This window comes from Zingiber officinale, chromosome 2A, assembly GCF_018446385.1.
Source record: "Zingiber officinale cultivar Zhangliang chromosome 2A, Zo_v1.1, whole genome shotgun sequence".
Classification (NCBI taxonomy): Eukaryota; Viridiplantae; Streptophyta; class Magnoliopsida; order Zingiberales; family Zingiberaceae; genus Zingiber; species Zingiber officinale.
The window spans coordinates 25,810,279-25,832,626 of record NC_055988.1 but is presented as its reverse complement, the minus strand read 5'-3'; the positions used below and the strand labels follow the sequence as shown (position 1 = coordinate 25,832,626).

Sequence of the window (22,348 nt, the reverse complement as noted above, 5' to 3'; positions counted from 1 at the left end):
ACCATCTTATAAAAAGCATTGTCTGTCGGACTAAGGGGTACAGTAGACATCTTTTTAGGACGTGGTCCCTCAAAGAAGTCGGTATACATAAGATCAAGAGTAAGATGTGCAAACAGAGCAGGTAATGGATTTGGAAGAGAAGCACTGAAAAATATGCGGTTAGCTGAGGGTCGTATCCGTAAAAACCGAAGAAACATATCTAGATCAAATAGCATCTCTCTGGTGGTGACCCTAGTCCTATAGTGATGAGGATCAAGTTCACACAAGTTGTGATAAAATTCGGAACAGAGTATAGGATTGTATGTATGCCTGCAAAAGATAATGCTATCTAGTTGATAGTGTTGATTGATCTCTATGGCTTCAGGACAAAAGGTTTGGTAGAATTGGAGATCAAGACAACGAGTACCTATCACCTTAAATTTTTTATTTGGAAAAGATTGCCTTAACTCCTCAGAAGAAAACCTAGGGTCCTGATTGGGATTAAGAGAGCTAGCCTCTCGTTGCGCAATATCTCTACTTTTTTCACTATATATATAAAAAAATAGCAATAAATAATTGTGCATAAGTATTTAAAAGAATTAGAACAAAGAAATGGTTACCGAGGCATTGTCGGGCTACTAGACAAACTGATCCGGCGAGAAGAACTTCTAATGCAAGGAGGAAAGCAAAGAAAAAAAGGAGATTTGGGGGATGAGGCTTTCGGCTTGTCGAAACTTGTATTTATAGAGGTCGATCGGTCGATCGATAAGGGGTTCGGTCCACTGATCCCTTAAATTCCTCGTCCTTTTGACCAGTGAGCAAACGTTCGGTCGATCGATAAACCGGTTCGATCGACCGATATATTAACTTTGGCACAGATACAGGGTAGGTGGAGTGCAGTTGAACAGATGAGAATTTATTTGTTCGGTTGACCGCTTAAACGGTTCAGTCGACCGATTAATTGATAACAACTGAAAATAATTTAAGTATCATTGACCTGTTCAACATTGATTCGGTCGACTAGCTCTGCAGGTGACGTGGTCAAAGGAAGTCCGCAGTTGTCATCTCAGCGCTTCGACTACTTTCGCCGCCTCGTTGCTCTGTTGTCCCGGTGCCTTAGCCCTTCCCGTTCTCGACTCCCCACGTCCGGTGCTCTTCCTCCTTTCGTCTGATTTCTCCTTCAACCTTCCTCATTTTGATAATGGCGAACGGTAAGACATCCTTCTGGTTTTCTTATTACATTTCTGACATAGACGACTATGACCTGTCTATGATCCGGTCTAATCTGGAACTTAACGAAGATTATGAACTTCGAGTCCCCACACCCAGCGAGCATCTCTCATCCCCTCCTGAAGGCTTCATGACTGTTTTTAAGGACCAGCTTCTAGGAGACCTTCGTTTTCCTCTACATCCCTTCATCTCCTCCCTGAGTCAACACTTTAGTATTTGCCCTTCTCAATTCGCTCCCAATTTCTTCAGGGCTATATGTGGCACCGTCATTCTATGTCGCGTATACCAAATCTCCTTGACCATCCAGCTATTTCATCATTTTTATTCCTTCAAACGATCTAAACCAGGGGTCTTCATGGTGCAAGCTAGACCTCACACTTTGGTGAAGCAGGCCGGAATACAGACTTGGCGTACAGGTCGGAACGTACAAGCCATGGATAACAGCAAACAGAAGTAGGTCGGAATACAGACCTAGCATACAGGTCAGAACGTGCAAGCCATGGATAACAGCAGACAGAAGCAGGTCGGAATACAGACCTGGCGTACAGGTCAAAAAGTACAAGCCATGGATAACAGCAGACAGAAGCAGGTCGGTATGCAGACCGAGCGTACAGGTCGGGAGTGTGCTTACCTAGGATGCAGGTCAAGACTTATATCTCGGGACTTTTATCTTCACGACATTGGATAAAAGGATCAAAGAGTACAGGTCAGAATTCGAGATAAGCGGAAGCAGACTGACGTATACAAGTCAAGGCGCAAGATACATTGACAAACGTACAGTTCAGGATGTGTTAGCCAAAGACACGGATCATGATTTATAGCCTTATGGCTCAGGATACTTGGAGCGATGAAACGTGCAGGTCAGGATGTGTCAGCCAAAGATACAGATCAGGTTGGATAAAATCAGACGTACAACTTTAGAGTCAGGATAGGCAGAACCGAACTAAGGTCGAGAGGCGATATCAGATCGGGGTTAGCGAGTGCAAAGACCCAACTTAGCGATCACGAGCAGAGGATACCAGGCACTACATGACAAGCAAGCAAGGGAATCGTAACTACCTGTCAGAGGATAATCAGAGTGTCAGGGAATATGCCAACAGTCGGGGCTCATTACCCCTTTGGTCATATCACCGACCTATGAGAAGATGCCACGTGTCATTCACCGCCAGACAAAGCCTGACAGCCGATATTCCCTGATACCCACCAGACCATAGAAACAGTCGTTGCAGTATAAAAAGGGATGCTTTGTCCCTTACGTAGGTACGTTCACTCGTCATTTCTTACTCGTCTTTACTTTTCGTCCTTTCTTGGTGCTTCTGGGGAAAAAAATACCTGACTTAAACGTCGGAGGGCCTGATCCGGGGACTTTTTCTCTGGTTTCTGGTCTTTAACAACTCGTGGGCTCGTCTGAGTATGTGCAGAGCCCTAACATCATCATCCCGGTCATCACCCTTCGTCATCCGCCCGTGTGAACCCTTCCGGAGAGTGCCAGATAGATCGGACGCCGCAACAACTTTCTGTCAACCTCTAGTACATTAAGGCCCACCTTCATCCGACTCAGCTTCCGGACGAGATCACTATACTAGGGCATCTTTGCCATTTTGTCTCCTAGCATAGTCAAAGAACTCCTTCGAAGCTAGAAAATCCTTCTTTTGGTTAGCCTAATGTTCTTCCTCGCCAACTCGGTAGCCCTTCAACACAGTCTTTACAATCTCTAATTCGATGGCCAACTATCCTTGGCTCACTATTTCTTTAATGGCTTGATGCTTCAGTGTCCCTATCGCATTGTTCGACTTGGATAGCTAGGCATGCAACTTAGCAGTGCTCTTTTCCAGACCGACTATCCTTATCTACTAGATGGCCACTTAGATTATAGTCGCCGCCATTCCAAAGGATCCATCCAGGTCTGGATCACCTCAAGTTCCTTCGTCACACCCACCTCCAACTCCTACTCCAAAGCAATTACCTTTGCCCAAGTTGACTCGAGCTTCTCCCTCAAGCAAGCAGCCAACTCCGTCTGGATTTAGGCCTCCTCCTAATAATGGGAAGCCTCAACTATGGTTGCCTCTACCTCCCGAGTGAGCTGAGATGGTCTAACTTCCAGCTTATTTACATGCCCCTGCATCACCTGGAGATGCTTATGTATGTGGGGTAGTCGACGATGGAGCTCCAGATGTTCCAACCAAAGTTGCAACATCAAAAAACTAGTAAACAATATTGACATCAAGCAATGTTTGAGTGTATACCTTCATAATCAACCTATTTACACATTTGATGACCTTGGTTGAGGCTTTACAAGTCCTCTGTCAAGATACTTTCCCTTAGTTAGGCAAGTCAGTTGGACTGGGACAATGGCTAAGCAACTTGCCTTGGTCCTGCAGACACGATGATAGGATCTGAATCCGACACGGGGTCATCAACATGTCTTGTCGGCTGGGGGACTATCACCCTCCCCTCAAGTGTCACACTCTAAATTGTCGAATCTCTAGTCATGACTTCCTCCTAGTTCTCGGTGGGTGGATTCACTACTAGAAATAAGGTCTTTAAGGACACACATAAACGCCCTTATAATATACTTTTAGTGACACTAAAGCTATGGTGACATCACCAAAAAAATATATTGAAATGTAGTATTAGCTTAGACCCTCTGGTATTTCTGACATTTGTATAATGTCATTATAAAATATTTATGTTAATTTCAAAAGTGTCTTAAATATAGGAATATACTGACAATAAAAAATGTCACAAAAAAATATTTCATGAATATTTATATATGTCTTATTATTATCTAAATAAGGACAAATATAAATGTCACCTAAGACAACTATAAATGTTTTAAATTTTTATACAAGGACAATAAAATATGTTAGTAATGATAATTTATAAGGGTATTTTAAACCGTCATGGTAACTAATCTATAATGACATTATTAAATGTCATTATAATATTTTATAAAAACATTAAATTTTGTTACTGCTATTTATTCAAAATACAAAAAAGTCATCACATAATAGAAAAAATTACATATCATCACAATTCACCACTATAAGAATAGAAACATTTATATTCAAAATATTCAATTCATTCACCACATTATCACAATTCATCTCATCATCACAAAAGTACAAATACTGTAACAACCCAAATTTCTTCATTTTGAGCTCCCAAAAAAAATAATTTAAAAATATTTAAAAATACTATAGAAATATTCTAGAGATTTTTAGAAATTTTTAGAGCATTTTTATACAATTTTTAGAAGTCGTTTGGTATTTTTACTAAACGAAAGAAGTTTTAAAAAAAAAATGTCCAAGCCGAGATTCGAACCCGTGACCTCCGACCAAACCAAATCTTAAGCGAATCCGGCTGACCAACTGTTCCAGCGGGCGTTTCTTATTAAAGAAGGAGAAATATTCTATTTAAGCAGTAGTTAATGAATAGGAAATAAATAGGAAGAAAAATGGTTGCAGCCGAGATTCGAACCCAAGAGCCAAGTCCTAAGCAACGCGCGCGCTGACCAAGTGTTCACGCGGTCGTTGCTGAATAAGGAAAGAGCAACAAATATTTAAGGTATAGTAGTTAATAAAAACCCTAGTTATAAGAAAAGAATTAGGTTTTCTTTTTCCGAAAATTTTCTCTCCTCTCCTCTCCCCGTGCATCGGCGTTCTCTTCTCAGGCAAAAACGCAGCAAGCACCTAGGGCTTCTCCGACGGCCGGCCAAGGGAGATTTCCGTAAGGTCTTCACACCATCGAGCTCCTCTTGTCAAGAAGGGATGCGGACACAGAAGAATCGTTGAGATTTCAAGCTTCACCCGAAACCCTAGAGCCTTTCTCGTCGGCTGTAAGTCCAAGAAAACCTAAGGTAAGTTGCTCACTCACCTGCAGTAAGAGTAGTTCCGAGATTTTCTACCCTTATTGCTGTGAATTGAGGTTTCGGATCTTTGTGTTCATGATTTTCGAAGCTTGCTGCTGTGTTGATTTTTGAAGCTTGCTGCTAGGGATTTTAATTCCTGTTTGTTGATTCTTTCTTTGGTTTGAGTTGTTGAGTTCGGTTTGGTGTTTTATTTGTGTCTTTTGGGGTATGCCGTGAGGAGGGATGAGTTCAAAGTTTTCTGCCGTTAACCCTAAAGAAAGAAAGAAAGTGATTAGTTAAGTTTAAGCAAGTGGGTTGATTCCTTCAAGCTTTGAAATTAGTACTGCAGCTTTTAAGTTAGATTTTTATGTGGTGACCTTGATGCGCATGCTTTGCTCGTGTAGAGTTTTTTTTTCAATTTTTGAATTTTACTGTGAAGACTTTTGGTTTAGGGTTTGCTGTCGTGAGACTCAAAGATAAGGAATTGGTTTGATGTAAGCTTGGGTTCTATATTTAGGAAGATAATTCTTGTATAAATTTTTGAGGTTAGCTTAGTCTAAAGGGCTTGTTGCCGTGGGTTTCAAAGAAGGATTATGAATGGTTTTAGATCTGTTCTAATTTAAAGCATGCAGTGTTAGCTTTAGATACTTGCTGTTTAGATTTCCTTTATTAATGATTCGGTAAGCTTGAGCAGCCTTGTATTTAGCACTGCAGATTTTAGTTCTTTGCCACCTCATTGATTATAAACAACCTTATTTCTGGATTTTGGATCTAGTTCTTTTGTGCCATTCAGTTTTGAACAGCCTATAAATATCATGAGCAGCAAGTTTTGTTTGCTGTGCTATATGGTTTTTCTTGTATTAACATCATGAGCATTCAATTTAGGGAGTGTTTAAGTTTACAGTTCTCTTTTGAAGCATAGAATAAGGAGGTTAGAGAATAATTGAGAATAGCTTATGTATTTTGAATTCTGCAGCTTTATGATGGTGTAATAAATATGTTGTGCACGGATCCGTTTGTATCTTTAACCAGTAATAGGTAGATTCACTTAAGTTTTGTTTAATTTGGGTTATGTACCAAATTAGTGTGTAGCAATTTAATGGTTTGAGTTGGATGATCGCTATTTTGTTTCTCCGTAAGGTTAACGAGAACTATGGAAAATATTCTAGTGGATTTCCCTATGAAGTTGATTATACATGTTAGGAACATAAAGTGAGAATTAGAGGAAGGTAAATTCCAGAGAAGTTTTAATTGATTTTGTGCCATGAAATGGCCACGATTAGCTGGCCTATCTGCACTACAGATTCTGATGTACATGACCAGAACATTTTTCCTTCCCTTAAGCATTTCAATTAGAATCCTTTTTCTAGATGATGAATAGAATCCTTTCCTCGAGGTGTTTGATTGGTTTGTAGCAGAACTCTTATTTTTAGAGTGTTGTTTTTGAAGCTTTCTATTGTGAGTCTCATAAAGAAGATGAAAAGGGATTTAAATGGATTAGGCATGTAGATTAGACTCCTCAACCTTATAATTTGAGTTTCATGTTTAGATATTTATTTGTTGTTACCTTAATGGGTACGAACGAATCATTTTGGAACCCTACGGGTTTTAGTTTTGGTTGTGCTATGTTTTTGTTATGAACAACCTAGTCTTAGGAGAATTTGGCAGAGTGGTTTTGATGGATTGAGTTTCAATTGATGATGTTAATACTCCTCTTTATCGAGTTTCTAAAAAAAGTCAGAATAGATCTTTGGTACATTAAGCTATGGATGATAGTGTAATCTCTTTAGTGCAGAAGTGTGGATGAAAGAGTGAAGATGAGCATAAGTAATATGTTGTTTGGTGAGTGACATATATTAAGACTAAAGATGATTTGAATTGATGTAATGAATTTAACAGGTGATAAGTATGTGAGTATCTTAGATATGCAAGTAGTAAGTTCAGAGTAGAAGTTTCATTTAGAAGATGAGAAAAGAGATTTATATGTTGATCAATATAGATTCTATACTGAGAATTCCTTTCTGACCATAAGTTTAATGGCATAATTGATGTTTAGAATTAAAGTACTTGGATGTGTTAATATCAAGGATTCCATTTGGTCTCAGCCGGTTACTAGAATATGAAATTCTAGGTTTATAATTGCCATTTGGTCTCCTTGTAGTGCAGAATTTTAGTGCAGATTTTTGTTAAGTATTGGTGTGCAGATTTTATTAAGCATTAGTGTGCAGATTTTTAGTTAACATTGAAATGCAGATTTCTGTTAAGCATTGCAGTACAGAATGTTGTTAAGCATTGTAGTGTAGATTTGCTTTAAGTATTTAGTTTCTTTAGCAGTGCAGATTTGCTAATAGATGGTTTATGGATAGCATTGTAGAACAAGGCTTTAGATTTTTCCCTTAAATATGCATGATTGTGTGTTACCTAGTTGATTTCACTTATAGATGCATATGAAAAAATATCCTAACAGTATTTTGAGTTTAAGAAAAGTATAAGAAAGATAAAGAAAAGAAAGAAAAATGCCAAGACCTTAAGTAGATCCCAAAATCAAGACTTTAGGGATTTTGACACACAAGGTGCTTGTTAAAATGTCAAGACATTTAAAGAAAAAGTAATTAAGATATTTTACTTTGAAGAGGCTAGTACCCGACTTCGAAGGTTGTCATTAAACAAATCCAGGTGACCCATTTCCAAAGACTTGGCCCTGGTAAGACCGAGGTCTTTACCCTCGTAGGACTGGTGACTAGCTACCACAGTCTCTATTAGGGAGCGCGCATAAGATGGTACTACGTCTGGGCCCAAGAAGAAGTTTATTATTATTTTAAAGTATTAAAGTATAAGTTTTTGAAACAAATAAAATAAGCTTCAAAGATGTTTAGAATCAGTAAGTTTAGTTCTTTAGAATTCTAAGCATTCAGTATTAGTTTTATTTGTTTCCCTTATTAGTTTATTGAGCATGATTAGTCTTATTTTTAGCATGCGGTTTAGACTTCCCTATGCTGTTTAGACTTTCCTTTGTTGTTTAGTCTTTCCTTTCTTGTTAGGCTTTTCTTTGCTATTTCGATCATGAGCAGTATTAAGTTCTTAGTTCTATTCCATTTGCTATTGATTCTAGCATGAGTAGCATGAGTAGTATAGATTCTTATTTCTATTACTTTGTTATTAGATGAGCATGAGTAGCCTTTTTTTTTAGCATTTCAGTTTCAGTATCTTTTGTATTTACATGCGCATATTCGAGTTTTTGTAAGTTAGATAGCGCTTACTAAGCATTTTGCTTATAGATTGCATTTTCTCTTACTGTAGATACAGGAAAGGAAAAGATTTAGCAAAGGAAGGCGACAAGGTGGCGCGGATGGTGTGTGATGTCAGGACTATGGAAGTCTTGGGACTTAGTTTAGGAATTTGTTAAATAAATTCTGTATATAAGTTGATAAAAAAATTTTGGAGTAGGAAGCTGTATTTTATTTTGTTCCGCTATTCATTACTTGCATGATTTGATTTTATTAAACTGCGTGGTGATGTTATTTCTTTTGTGTGTTTGATATATGTTCCAGCCACCTGTGGCTGATGTATATTATGTTTGTATCTCAGTTTAAGGTCACTAGTACAGGGGAGACTCTGTCGAAATTTTTCGGTAGAGACTCCTCGTGGTTTCGATCATATCGGTTAAGTAGAGTTAGTAGTTAAGTAACGGTCATCCTTAGAGTGTAGTAGTAGTAAGAAAGGTGGTCGTTACAAATACAATACTAATATAAAAGTATTGAATCTAATGTTAACTAAATACTAACAAAATATTGAGTTTTAAAACTAACAAAATCTTATAAAATAAAACTCAACTAATTTACTATCAACCATCTTCAACCATCATATGTAAAATCCAATCCATAAAATTGTATAAGTAATTATCAACCATCTTCAACATCATATGTAAAATCCAATCCATAAATTTCTATAAGTAATTAAACAATGAAAATCTAAACCTAATAAACATAATTTAAAAGATTGAATATCATACCAAAAGAAGCAGATAAAGTATCATTCCATATGCACTAATAGAAATATTTGCTTATTGCCAACTGTAAATACATTTCATATTCATTTAAAATTTTAATAATATTGTAAATATAAAAAAATAATAATATGTCACTAAAAGATTAAAATCATACCAGATGACAAGACCAAGCTATTATTCCTTCAAGTGTATCCTCGAACCTTTGTAAAAGATCATGAGATCTAATTAAATTTTCTTGTCAAAGATATGAGAGGATATAAGATAGACATCCTAATCTACATGGCCACAACTCCTCGAACTAATTGACTCATAAATAATAATAATCAAAAGAAGAAGTAGTAGAAAAATGAATTATTTAAGAAAAGGGAAGAAACACATGTTTTCTCCCTTGACTTCTCAACTTTTTGAAAAAATGTTTGTGAGAGAAAGATATCAAAAGAAGGAAGCTTACCCAACTCCTTTAGAACATCTAGAATTCCAATCTATTATGATGTGAACATCACGCACTGGATAAACAGAAATCCATTATGAGCAACATCGTGAGATATCCAAATATCTAATGTAAATTCTTGATTTAGCACAACTATTAAGCCTACCTAACCATTGTAAAGAAGTTTTCCTTAAATAATAAAATAAAGTAAGAAAAGAATCTTACCAAATCTAAGAGTCCTTTGAAATAAATTTAACTAGATATATTGCCAAATCAGTATAGTTATGATTGTGAACTAGCCAAGTTGAGCTCAGCTCGACTATTTCGAGCTTGTTTATTACACTAATCTTTTTGCAACCAAAAATTAAGGTTTTTAGCAGGGATGAGGATACATTTTGTAACAATCCAAATTTCCTCATTTCGAGTCTTAATAGTACTTAAAAATGTTTAGAAATGTCTTAGAAATATTCTAGAGATTTTTAGAAATTTTTAAAGTATTTTTATGTAATTTTTGGAGTTCGTTTGGTATTTTTACTAAACGAAAGAAGTTTCGACAAAAATAATGACCAAGCCGAGATTCGAACCCATGACCTCCGGCCGAACCAAGCCTTAAGCAAATCCGGCTGACCAAGTGCCTAAGCGGGCGTTGCTGATGAAGGAAGGAGCGAAATATATTTATATGGTAGATAGTTAACAGAATATTGAAGTTATAAGAAGAGAACTTAGGTGTTGTCGTGACCGAAACCTAAAACCCTTTTCCCTCTTTCTCTCGTGCGGCGCCGTTCTCTGCTCGGGCGAAAACACAAAGGAGGCTAGGGCTTCACTCCGGCGGTCGGTCGAGGGGGTTTTTCGAGAGATTTCTTCATCCTCACAATCCTCTCGGCAAGGAGAACACGTAGGAGCACGAAGAGGAGCCAGAAAACTTGAGCTGACCGAAACCCTAGAGCCCTTTTTCTCGGTTTGAATCCAAGAATCAATGTAAGTTGCTACTCACCTGCGGTAAGAGTAGTTCCGAACTTGATTTGGTGTTTCCTTGTATTTTTTGAATATGCCGTGAAGATGAATGGTTTTTAAAAGTCTCTGTCGTGAGTTGCATTAAGGATACAAGAGGGGAATTGTTTAGGTTTGATATTAGGTTTGATATGTAGTTGTCTTCCGCTAATAGTTCCTTATACATGTGGTTTGATCTTACCGTATGGATTATAGCATTTCTGCTATAGGTTTTTCTGTTAAACCTGAAAATAACAGCCCTTGAATGTTAACATATCAAACTTAGATTTCCTTGTGTTTGCAGCAAGTACGAACAACTCTATTGGAGCTTAGAACAGCCCCTCTTGGAGCTTATTCCAGTCCGGATTTCTTTTGTTATATACGTGCATGAAAGGGAGTGAATAGATTTTGTAGTAGTGCAGATTTTTTTCGCTTGTGTAGTAGCAGGTTTTAGCTTGAATTGTGCCACAAAAAGGGGCATGAATAGAGGAGCTTACTGTTAGTTTTGTTGTGCAGTTTTCATATTTTTATAGCAGTGCACGAGTAGTTCTTTTTCTCTGCTGTTTAGACCTTCATATGCTATGAATCTGCACGAGCAGATTTTTGCTTATTTCCTTTGCTGTTTAATTCCCCTTTTGCTGTTTACGAGCATGAGCAGTTCCTCTTTGCTTTGCTGTTTGTGAACATGAGTAGTTTCCCATGTGCTATCAGTCAAGCATGTGTATTTCCTTTGCTGTTAGATGTGCACGAGCAGTATTTCCTAGTTTTTCTTTGTGTAACAATAGATATACATGAGCATTTTCTTTAGTTTTCATTTGCTGTTTTAACAAGCATGAGTAGCCATGTATTTTAGTGCTTTGCTATTAGAATAACATGAGCAGATTCTCTAGATTCCTTTACTATTATAATGGCATGAGCATTTCAGTTCCAGATTTTGAGTTCTCTATCAGTATTTTGAGTTTAAGAAAAGCATAAGCAAGATAAAGAAAAGAAAGAAAAAGGTCAGGCCTTAAGTAGATCCCAAAGTCAAGACTTTAGGAATTTTGGTATACAAGGTGCTTGTTTAAATGTCAAAACATTTAAAGAAGAAGTAATAAAAGATAACAAGTATTTTATTTTTAAGAGGCTAGTACCCGACTTCCAAGGTTGTCATTAAACAAAATCCAGGTGACCAATTCCAAGGTCTTGGCCCTGGTAAGACCAAGGTCTTTACCCTCGTAGGACTGGTGATTAGCTACCACAGTCTCTATTAGGGAGCGCGCTTTGGTACTACGCCTGGGCCCAAGAGAAGTTGATTATTATTTTAAAGTATTAAAGTATAAGTTTTTAAACAAGTGAAATAAGATTCAGAAAGTGTTTAAAATTCAGCAAGTGTAGTTCTTTATGCTAGCATGATTGTTTAGATTTACTTTGCATGTTTAGCATTTCAGTATGTTTCTTTTGCTATTAGATGAGCATGAGTAGTATCTTCTTTTGAGCCTTCAGTTTCCATATTTCTTTTAGCTTACATGCATACTCGAGTTTTTGTGAGTTAGATAGCGCTTACTAAGTAATTTTGCTTATAGTTTACATTTCCTCTTACTGCAGATAAAGGAAAGGAAAAGCTATAGCAAAGGAAGGCGACAAGGAGGTGTTTGATGATATGTGTGATGCTTGGACTATGGGAGAGACTTGGGCGTTATTATGTTTTTGTGTTTTAGTGATTAAGAAACTTTTGGAGATTGTACTTTAAGTTCCATGTTATTGGAGATTATGTTTGTTTTAGATTGCATGCTAAGATGAACTCAGTTTAGTAAGTATGTACCTTTGGTGTTTGCATGGAGATATAGTTTTATATGTTTCTGTTATTATGAGATATATATGCATGTTCATTTTTAGAGTATTGTATTGTATTTTAGTCCTGTTGAACTGCATATACTCTGTCAAAATTTTAAGTTTTCAGGAAAAAAATAAGTACAGATTGTTATATTAGTTAAGTAAGAATCTATAGTAGTTACGTAACGGACACCTTTAGAGAGTAGTGAGAAGGGTGGTCGTTACACATTTAGAAGAAAGTAGGAAATACTAGAAAATGGAGACTCTATGTGTCTTTTCTTCTTCATTAAATTTGAAGAAATTGATTCAAATAATGCTCTTTTATGCATTCTTAATCAAATTTATTTGACAATTATTTTCCAAATCCAAAGAGACCATGGCATCATTTGATATGAATACGCATAGATCATTCGGATATAACTTATCCTTTAATGATCAGACTATTAAGTACTTTATTTTTCAGAATGCCAATCATAGTTTACATGGTTGATGACAATGCTGGTGGTTGAATATCAATAGCTGAGTATGGACAAGAATATGGGAAGGAAAATCCAATTCAAGTTCTTTACCATGGCTTTGGTCATTATGATGTTGTACAAATTCCTAGAGGAAAAGTTTCAAAGTTGACTATAGTTTTCAACAATGGCTATTTAGAATGGTGAGTTATATACTCTGCCACTATGTAAAATTAATGTCAAATATTGTAACATATTTTTGCGATTTCTTAGTATGCCAATTATGATTACCTAGTGTGATTTCTTAGTATGCAACACAACGTAATCTTCCTCTATTCCCATTTGATAACCTTCTAAAAACCTATGGTAAAATTAATTTTTACTTCATTAATCAATTGCCAGCCCATATAGTATAATAAACTGCCCTTTACATAGGAAAAAATAGTGGTGCATAAAGTAACAGGATAGGAAAATAAAATAGATTATCTATAGACTATCATTTTATCTCATCATTTGCATAAAGTAGTTTCCTTATCTTAAATTCATGCAGGAGGTAGGATTTACAATCTCATCAAGTCATGAAGGGTAATTGGAGAGCTACTTTTCCCACCACCTCAAATATCCTCACCTCTCAGTTCCACCTAATTTTTTTTTTACCTTTATACTATTTCCTTATTCTCACATTCATGTTTTTTTTTAGTTTTGTTTCTTTTACTTTTATTGGTTTTGTTTATTTAATCAATTTTTTTTATCAATTTTATTCTTTTTGAATAATTTTTTTTTTATTATATGTTTATAATCTTTTATTTATTTTTTAGTTGTAAATTTTAGGAGTTATTATTTGTAAAAAAAAATTAAAAGTATAAAAATTTTAAAAATGGCGTAGCACAGACGATGGACGCATGACATCTTTTGTGTAATAGTCAAACGTCGATTCTCAGGAACTGATGATGTCACGCCCCGGAGGAGTCCCTGCCCGAAGAAATTTCAGCAAAATCTCCCCTGTACGGCGGACAATCTGAAACTTTCTGCATCGCCCTCTGGGCCACATATATCTCGGCCAACACGGCAGGAACAATAACAATAATATAAACAATCACCCACGCAGTTAATAATTTAACAAACTGTAACAGTGATAATATGACTCAAAAACAACTCTACTCAACTACACCCATAAAGCTCAAAACATATTCCTACTCCACTACACTCATAAAGCTCAAATCTGACGATAAGGTCAACTTACCTCTTCTGTCGTCCAGGCAGGCATGTAGTAAAATAAATCCAAATAAAAATTCATCGACAATGTCCATATATGATCCAAGTGTATCAAAATAAAACAAGTCTCAACATAGTCTAGTAAAAGACACCAAAAGACAAATAAACATCCTCGTGGTCTGCAGGGGACTAGCGACTGGAACTCTCTGGACAGCATCAACCTGAAAATAACAACGGAGGAGGGTGTGAGTCCAACACTCAGCGGGTAACAACTGATATGCATAATAAAGAAAATAACATCCAGCACTAATCATGTGTACAGTCTCCTGATACAAGAAGAATAAATGCAACTAAATAAAACAGGAGAAAACTGTACTAACCAGGACCAAGGTATAAGGACAATAGGGTCGTCAGACCGAAAGTGTCATAAATCCTGTATGCATGTCAATCATATGCATCCATCTAAATGCAGCAAATAAATACAGCAAACACAAGCAATAAATACATCATGCATATGATGCAAATGTCATGGTCACCCTGACGCCAGTCAGCCATGTCACACACAATGGTGAGATCGAGTGGGTAGGGTTGTGACAACCGTGCAACTCTGCCATCACTGCTCCTGATGAGTGACCGAGTGGACGGGATGCTGTCAGAGTACACACATACTCCTACCCCAAATCATAAATGGGGGAGCGTAATGCTCTCATCTCCCGGTACACCATGACGGAGAGAGATCCCTGACGTGCTACCATGCTGCGTCACGCTACCCATGAGCGGACCAACGGAGCACCAACAGTGATGAAACTGGCGATGTGCTCAACAATAATGGAGCAGACTATCGCACAGCATGCAATCATGTGAATGGTACATGATACTAAACATGGCAAAATACTGAGCAATATAGCAATAATCCATATACATGTAAAATGTGTACCATCGGGAAGTGAATCAAATCAAAGTACGCAGACCAGATAAGGTATCAAAAATCCTAGGTCCTGAACATGATAAATAACATTGTTGTGTCACTACCTCTATAAATAGGCATAATCAGGTAAACACTAGCAGGATATGCAAAATAAATAAACAAGCAAGCATGTAACAGGTCAGGTAGTGATCAACCGAAGCAAATGAGAAACATAATCATTGGTATATGTTAAAAACATTATTATGCATATCAAAAGACATAAAGTCAAAGTACCCGCCTCCAATAGAAAGGTCCAAATCCGACATCGAGATGCTCGTCTCACGTCAAAGTCCTGTGGTATCAAACATAATGTCTAGTTTAGCTAATTCTATCATATAACAATTAGTCAAACTAAATTCTAATACAATTAATCAATTAGGGTTAACTTCATTAACCCTAATCGTTCCACCTTCTAATTAGGACTTACTATAATATAATCCATCATAGATTCAACACAAAACCTCACCTAAATCTGTACTTACCCACTGCTAAAGAAGGTTATAGCCGGATCCAGTGGCTGCAGCAAGGTGAAATTGCTGATCAACAACACAATTATCCTATTTCATCAACAACATGAATCACTTACCCTAACCCTTACCTAAATCACAGATCTCTGCTATTGATCCGCAGCCAAAGAGGTGCCCAAGACAACCAACGACACAAACCTACCCTGCCGGAATAGTGTTGTGGTGGTGAACTAGGGCAGAGGAAAAATTACCCCACGTTTGGCTGAGGAGGAGTGGCACCCAGCGATCTCTTCCTTCGAATCGATGTCTTCTCTGTGGAGGAGACCAAGCACAAGAGAGATAAGCAAAAAGGGTAGAAGAGCAAGGATAGGGTTCAAGCAGCCTACCTCAGTCGCCTACCCACGCTCTCCGCTGCGATGATCTAGGGCACAGCCAAGTGGAGGCTCGGATGAGGCGTCAGCGCTAGGGCAGCGGCAAGGGATCGACAGTGTCGCAAGCCCAAAGAGGAGGAGGAGTCGGCCGGAGAACTAGGGCTAAGGTGCGACACTCGACGGTGCTAGGGCACAAGCGACAGCGGCCGGCACTGGGGCGGCACTGCTTCGTGCGGTGTCGGCTGTGGCGGCGGCTTGGGAAGGAAAATGGAGGAGAGGCGAGTGGAATCGGGTTCGGCGAGGAGGTGAAAACCGCAGTATAGCGGTTAGGGCAGAAGATCGGGGAAGAAGGAGAAGGCGCGAGGGGGAGGGGGTGCGGCGTCAAAGAGAAACCGGAGGAGAGAAAATAAAGAAAAGAAATAAAAGAAAAACCAAACTTTTCCTCGCTTAAATGGGTAGCCTAAACAGGCTTTCTTGGGCCCCGTTTTTATCCCCGTAAACTCGTCCATACGAGTTCCGAAAAATTCCCGAAAAATTTCCAAAAATTTTAGAAAATCCCCTTATTATTATTCTCTATTTTTCGGTATTTTACAGATGACCTGAGATTTACCACCATGCGGCTGACGCCTATGTACCTGCATATACCTCCCTCCATATCCGTAGGGTCGATACTAGTATAAATAAATATTTTTTTCTCAAATGAATAGTACATGTAATAATACAAAAAAAATATACGAAAATATATAAAAATAGAAATTTTAATCAACTTAAAGGGAGAAGAGATTCTGACATGTGTCAAAGGTTGGAAGGGGGTAATTTAATGGGAGATGGGTGTTTTGACATGTGTTAAGGATTGGAGTGTGGGTAATTTAAAGGGAGGGAAGGTTTTGACATATGTCAGTTGGAAGATGGGTAATTTAAAGATAGTGAGAGGCTCTGACATGTGTTATGTGTCAAGAGTTGAAGGAAGGTAATTTTAAGTGAGAGGAGGTTTTGACATGTGTTAAAAGTTGGATGGGGATAATTTAATTGTTGAATTAGGAAAGTAATTTAAAGGAAGAGAGAGATTTTAACTGTTAAAAATTATATAAAATAAAAAATAAAAAAATTTGATAAAAAATAATAAACAAAATTGATTAAAAAATTAAAACTAAATAAAAATAAAATAAAATTGGAAAAAAATAAGAGTATAAAATAAAAAAATTGATAAAAATATAATAAATAAAATTGATTAAAAATAATAAAACTAAATAAAAATTAAATATTTTTTAAAAAAAAAATATAAGTAAAGAAGTTAGGGGTATAAAGATTATTTATATGGGAGATAAAATCTAAAAGTGGAGGGGGGCTCTATCAGAAGGGGTGGGAGAAGAAATTTATAAAACTAAATAAAAATTAAAAAATATATAAGTATTGATTGAAAAAATAATAAATAAAATTAATTAAAAAATAAAACTAAATAAAAATTAAATATAATTAAATAAAATTAATTAAAAAACTAAAACTAAATAAAAATTAAATAAAATTGAAAAATAAAAAAACAAAGGAAAAAAAAGGATAGAAATGATATTTTACAGGGAGAGAGAGAGGAGGGGGGAGGGGTGCGGTGTCAGAGGAGGTGGGAAAAGTAATTTACATAGATTATTTATTGAATAGAATTGGATATCAGAACCTTGCAGTAAAAAAAATGAAGAATACACTAACCAAAATCCTTGTTGTTCACTCTAGAACGATACAAATGATAGGTTTGTCAATGGCGGTACTTAGACGAATCTCATTATGAGTGGACACAAAATACACGTCTCCCTCCATGACTTGTTCTTCATCTGTAGAACCTATCTGCAGTCAGTCTTCTCCAGTCACAATGATGAAAATCGATGGCCCTGGTATGGGAGAAAAAACAATGGACTCTTTTGATGGAAGAATGTAACGATCAATTTCAAATTTGTTAGAAGGTGGTGTGTACCGTGTGATAAAAGGGTTAATTGAATCCCTTGAAGAATTTGAGGAAAGGTATGTTTGTATGTGAGCATTGAACAAAGTGTTGGAACATCTATGTACTTAGGTGTCAGTCCAGCTCGCACAACATTATCTGATGCAGCCATACACTCAATGCATTCACCTGATATATAGGCATGGGGTTCATTTGGACCTGGGGTTCATTTGGACCTTACCTCCTCCATGTTAGCCCTGGGACGGGTTGGTGGGGGCGTTGGGGGCGAGCGTATTCGTCTTTTGCCACCATGGGGTTCATTTGGACCAATATATAGTGCTTCACCTAGGCTGAGCTTCACATAATTGAGGCAAAAGGCTGCTAGAACACCAACATCAACGTGATATTGCTTCTCCAGAAGTAGTGCTAGTTGTTCTCTCTCTGATAACCTCCTAATCTTATTTTCTACTTCTAAGCGATTTTTTTAGTTTAGAAACTAGTGCCAAGATTGCATCTTTATTTACTGACATAAGCTTAGTGAAGATAGATTGAATAACAATTTTTGCATTCACATAGCCATTAAGCTCTGTCATGCATATAATTTTGCTTATTGCATCATTACTAACTAGCTCTGCAATTCTAGGCACACCGATAAGGACATCCTTGAGTTCATCCATGCTGACAAAACCACATAGCGCTTTGAACTCTGTCAAAGCAATCACCATCTCTGGCTTATGGTCTGGGTCCTTGTAAACATGTGGTTGCATCATATGAAGCATCCTTGCTAGCTCCTTATCTGGGTGCACTTGTATGGACAATGCTGCGGCCACAGACAAAATCTTGAACAAGAGAGATAGTTCGTTCCTTATTTCGCCAAGACCTTATCTCCCAGAGCACCAGAGTTCTCTAAAATCCACTTCTTAAGTGTAATTTCCTCCATATTTTTTTTTGGACTTAGTCTTGGAACAATTAATAAATAGGACCTGGAAGAGGAGGTAGGAGAGAAACCTCGGAAAAAATGAGAGGGGTCGTCGTCCCTAGCTTAAAGGAGAAAGAGAGAGACGTTAGGAGTTTGGCGGTAACGTCTATACGGTTTGGACACCAAGAGACATGTTTTATACCTCTCCTTTATATGCATTAAACGGATCATATAATATGCCATTACCATATTTAAGTATAAAGAACATATTATGCATAAAAGAGATAAAATAGAATTATCAAAATTGAACAGATCAAATTATCAAATCAAATCATATTAGTATTTGGACTATTCTAATAATTCTGTTATAATTATTCTCAGAATTATTCTTAGAATAATTCTTTTATTTATTAATTGGTCAATTGACCAAGTACTTTTTGAACATTATATATTGTATTGTCCTTAGGGCAAATATCAATGAACAATAGATTTTATTGTTCTCATATTATTTCTTGCTCTCTCCCTATTATTCTTCTTACATGGTACCAGAGTCATCTCTTTTTTTATCTTCCCTCAATTCTTTGAGGCGGAGATCCTATAAATGATGAATTTTAAATTTTTTCCCTCAGGCCTCTTCTTTTCTCCTACGTATTTTAATTTTCTTATTCTTCTCTATTTTTCAGAACAAACGAAAATACTTATTTTCTTTCGCTGTCAACCCCTTTGCATCTCTTTCCTCTTCCTTAATCTTTATTTTTTCCGTCTATGTGATTTTTCTCCACTGCCACCGAACAAGTTATTTTTTACTTTAGATGTCAAATACTCGACGACATCAAAGAGGCGAAAAGAAAAGCTCAGACCAATGTTAGATTTGTCACATCGTTGGTTATACTGGAAATATATGTCCTAAAAGACTTGATTGGTCTCGGGTAAAATGTCAAATTTGTCTGGGAATTGGATATTTTGGTATTCAATGTCCTAGTCCATTTGACTCAAATTTCATTGGTGGTTCTACAACCTCAAGACAACCATCTATTTCACAAGTATATCCTAAAGTCCTTTCATCTGTGCCTACTTGTGGTAAAATCCCAGAGTTTTCATCTACTGATTGGTATATTGACACTGAGCAACTCATCATGTCACATCAGATTATAATATCCTTACAGACGTAATGTCATATTATGGTTCAGATATGGTGCAAGTAAGCGATGATTCAGGTTTGCAAATTACTAATCATGGAAACACATATGTTCATTTATCTAATCGAACTTTTCGTATGCGCAATGTCTTTCATGTTCCATCTATCACTAAAAATTTACTTTTTACACATCAGTTTTGTCTTGATAACAATGTCATTTTTGAGTTTCATCATAATCATTATCTTATAAAGGATAGAGGAACAAATGCAATTGTATTTTATGGGAGAATTAAAAATGGCCTCTACTGTCTTCAGAGTTCTTTAATTAAAGCTTTTGCTGGTGAACACACAAATAAACCAGCTTGGCATGCTCGAGTTGGTCATCCTTCCTTTCATATTGTTCAGTCAATCATCAATAGGTATGGTTTACCTACTTCTATTACCTTCTCTCCATCTCATTCATGTAGGGTCTGCATGGAATCTAAAAGTTATAAGCTACCTTTCTCTTCATCTGATCATGTTTCTAATTTTTCACTTGAAATAATCCATATGTTTGGGGCTCTACACCTATTTTGTCTAATCAAGGTTTCTAATATTATGTTACCTTCATTGATCATTTTAGTAAATATACTTGGCTCTATCCTATGAGAAGGAAATCTGATTTATTTGATATATTCTGTAATTTTCAAATTCAAGTTGAACGATATTTTAATCGTAAAATACTCTCTTTTCATTCTGATTGGGGAGGCGAATATCAAGCTCTCCATCGTCATCTTGTCTCTTGTGGAATTGTTCATCGAGTTTCTTGTCCTCATACTCCAGAACAAAATGACTCTGCTGAGAGAAAACATAGACATATAGTTGAAACTGTCATAGCTCTTCTTTATCATGCATCGGTTCCTCACAAATTTTGGGATGAAGCTGTTAGCACTATAGTATATCTCATAAATCAACTTCCTACTCCATTGCTCAATCATAAATGTCCTTTTGAAAAACTTTATAATCAAACCCCTTATTACACCTTCCTTCGAATTTTTAGTTGCACATGTTATCCATGGTTACGCCCCTATTCTAAACACAAACTTGACTCTCGTTCACTACAATGTGTTTTTCTTGGTTATAGCAATTTGCACATGGTTATCGTTGCTTGCATATATCAACAGGACGAATTTATATTTCACGACAAGTTACTTTTGATGAGTCTCTATTCCCTTTTTCGGTAGCTTCTTCAATCTCTCCTCCAGATATAAGTGTTGGAACCCCAAGGTTGTTTTGGTGTGATCAACAAGTTAAGTTAGGTCCTGCGTTGTTTCTAACCTTGTGTCTAAGTGTGCAGGAGCTTAGGAGCACAGGTACTCGAGCGGAAGACGCAGCTAGCGAGAAGGACGGCACGCTGTGCGTCTGAGGGACGAGGCGCTGCGGAAAAGTACACCGGCGGATGAGAAGGAAGCGCGCGGTGGTTCCGAGGGACGAAAGCCGGAGCAGAAGATTGCTCGAGGAGCAAGAGACGCAGCTAGCGAGAAGGTCGACGACCGAGGGACGAAAACTACGGATGAGTACGCTAGCGGACGAGAAGGAAACACGCGGCAATTCCGAGGGACGAGAAGCCGGAGGGAAGCACGCTCGAGAAGACCGGAAGTTGGGTTCGGGTGAGCCCTATTCCGGATGGCAGAGATCACCCAAGTGAGTGGATCCGGAGAAGAAGAACCGGACCGAGGTGGGACTGAACCAGAGAAGAAGTCCCGGACGAAAAAGTCAACAACTGTTGACTTTGGGCTCCGGGGCGCCCGGAGCAGTCCGGGGCTGTAACGCCCGCCCTCCCCTCTTGCTAAGTAGAGGCGGGGTTACCTTCTATTATACATAACGTACGTACGAAATAGTTTTTTATGATTTTTCTTTTTCAAACAGCGGAAGTAATTGTTCATTTAAATCACAACTAATCATACCAATATGCCCAGCATAGTTATAAACTTAAAGAAACATAATTATCCATTCCTAACATAAGCGTAAGTAAAGTGGTCATGCAAGTCATCAACATAAAATAAACATATTTCATATCATTCCTAAGTTCACATAAGCAGGTCATTTATTTTCTTTAGCCAAGCCACCACCACACACATCTCTTGCCCCTCCTGCTGCTCCTTTAGTTTATCCATCCTTTACCTTTATCTGTGGTACAAGGAAAGTAAGATATGAGCACACAAGCCTCAGTAAGATCCTTTCCTACTCACAAAAATTGTACATATCATATAAGAGTAATCATATCACATATCATAGCATAAATGAAACTCATATCATATCATAATGAAAATCATATCATGGTATAAAATAACAATCATATCATAGCATAAAGTGAGCATCATATCGTGGCATAAACTTATCATACCATAGTATAAAGTAAGCATCATATCATGACATAAACTTATCATGGCAAAATGACAATCATATTATAACGTAAAGTAAGCATCGTAACATATCATGTCATATCGTAAAAAATAAGCATCATGACATATCATATCATAGCATAAAGAACATCCTATCATAGCATGTGAGTAAGAGTCATATCATATCATTCCATAT

General features: G+C 37.1%; 1 pseudogene; it reads right to left on the bottom strand.

Annotated features, from left to right (window-relative positions):
- Positions 1-17,497: 17,497 nt before the first annotated feature.
- LOC122043598 lies at positions 17,498-18,651 on the bottom strand (annotated as a pseudogene).
- Positions 18,652-22,348: the final 3,697 nt, after the last annotated feature.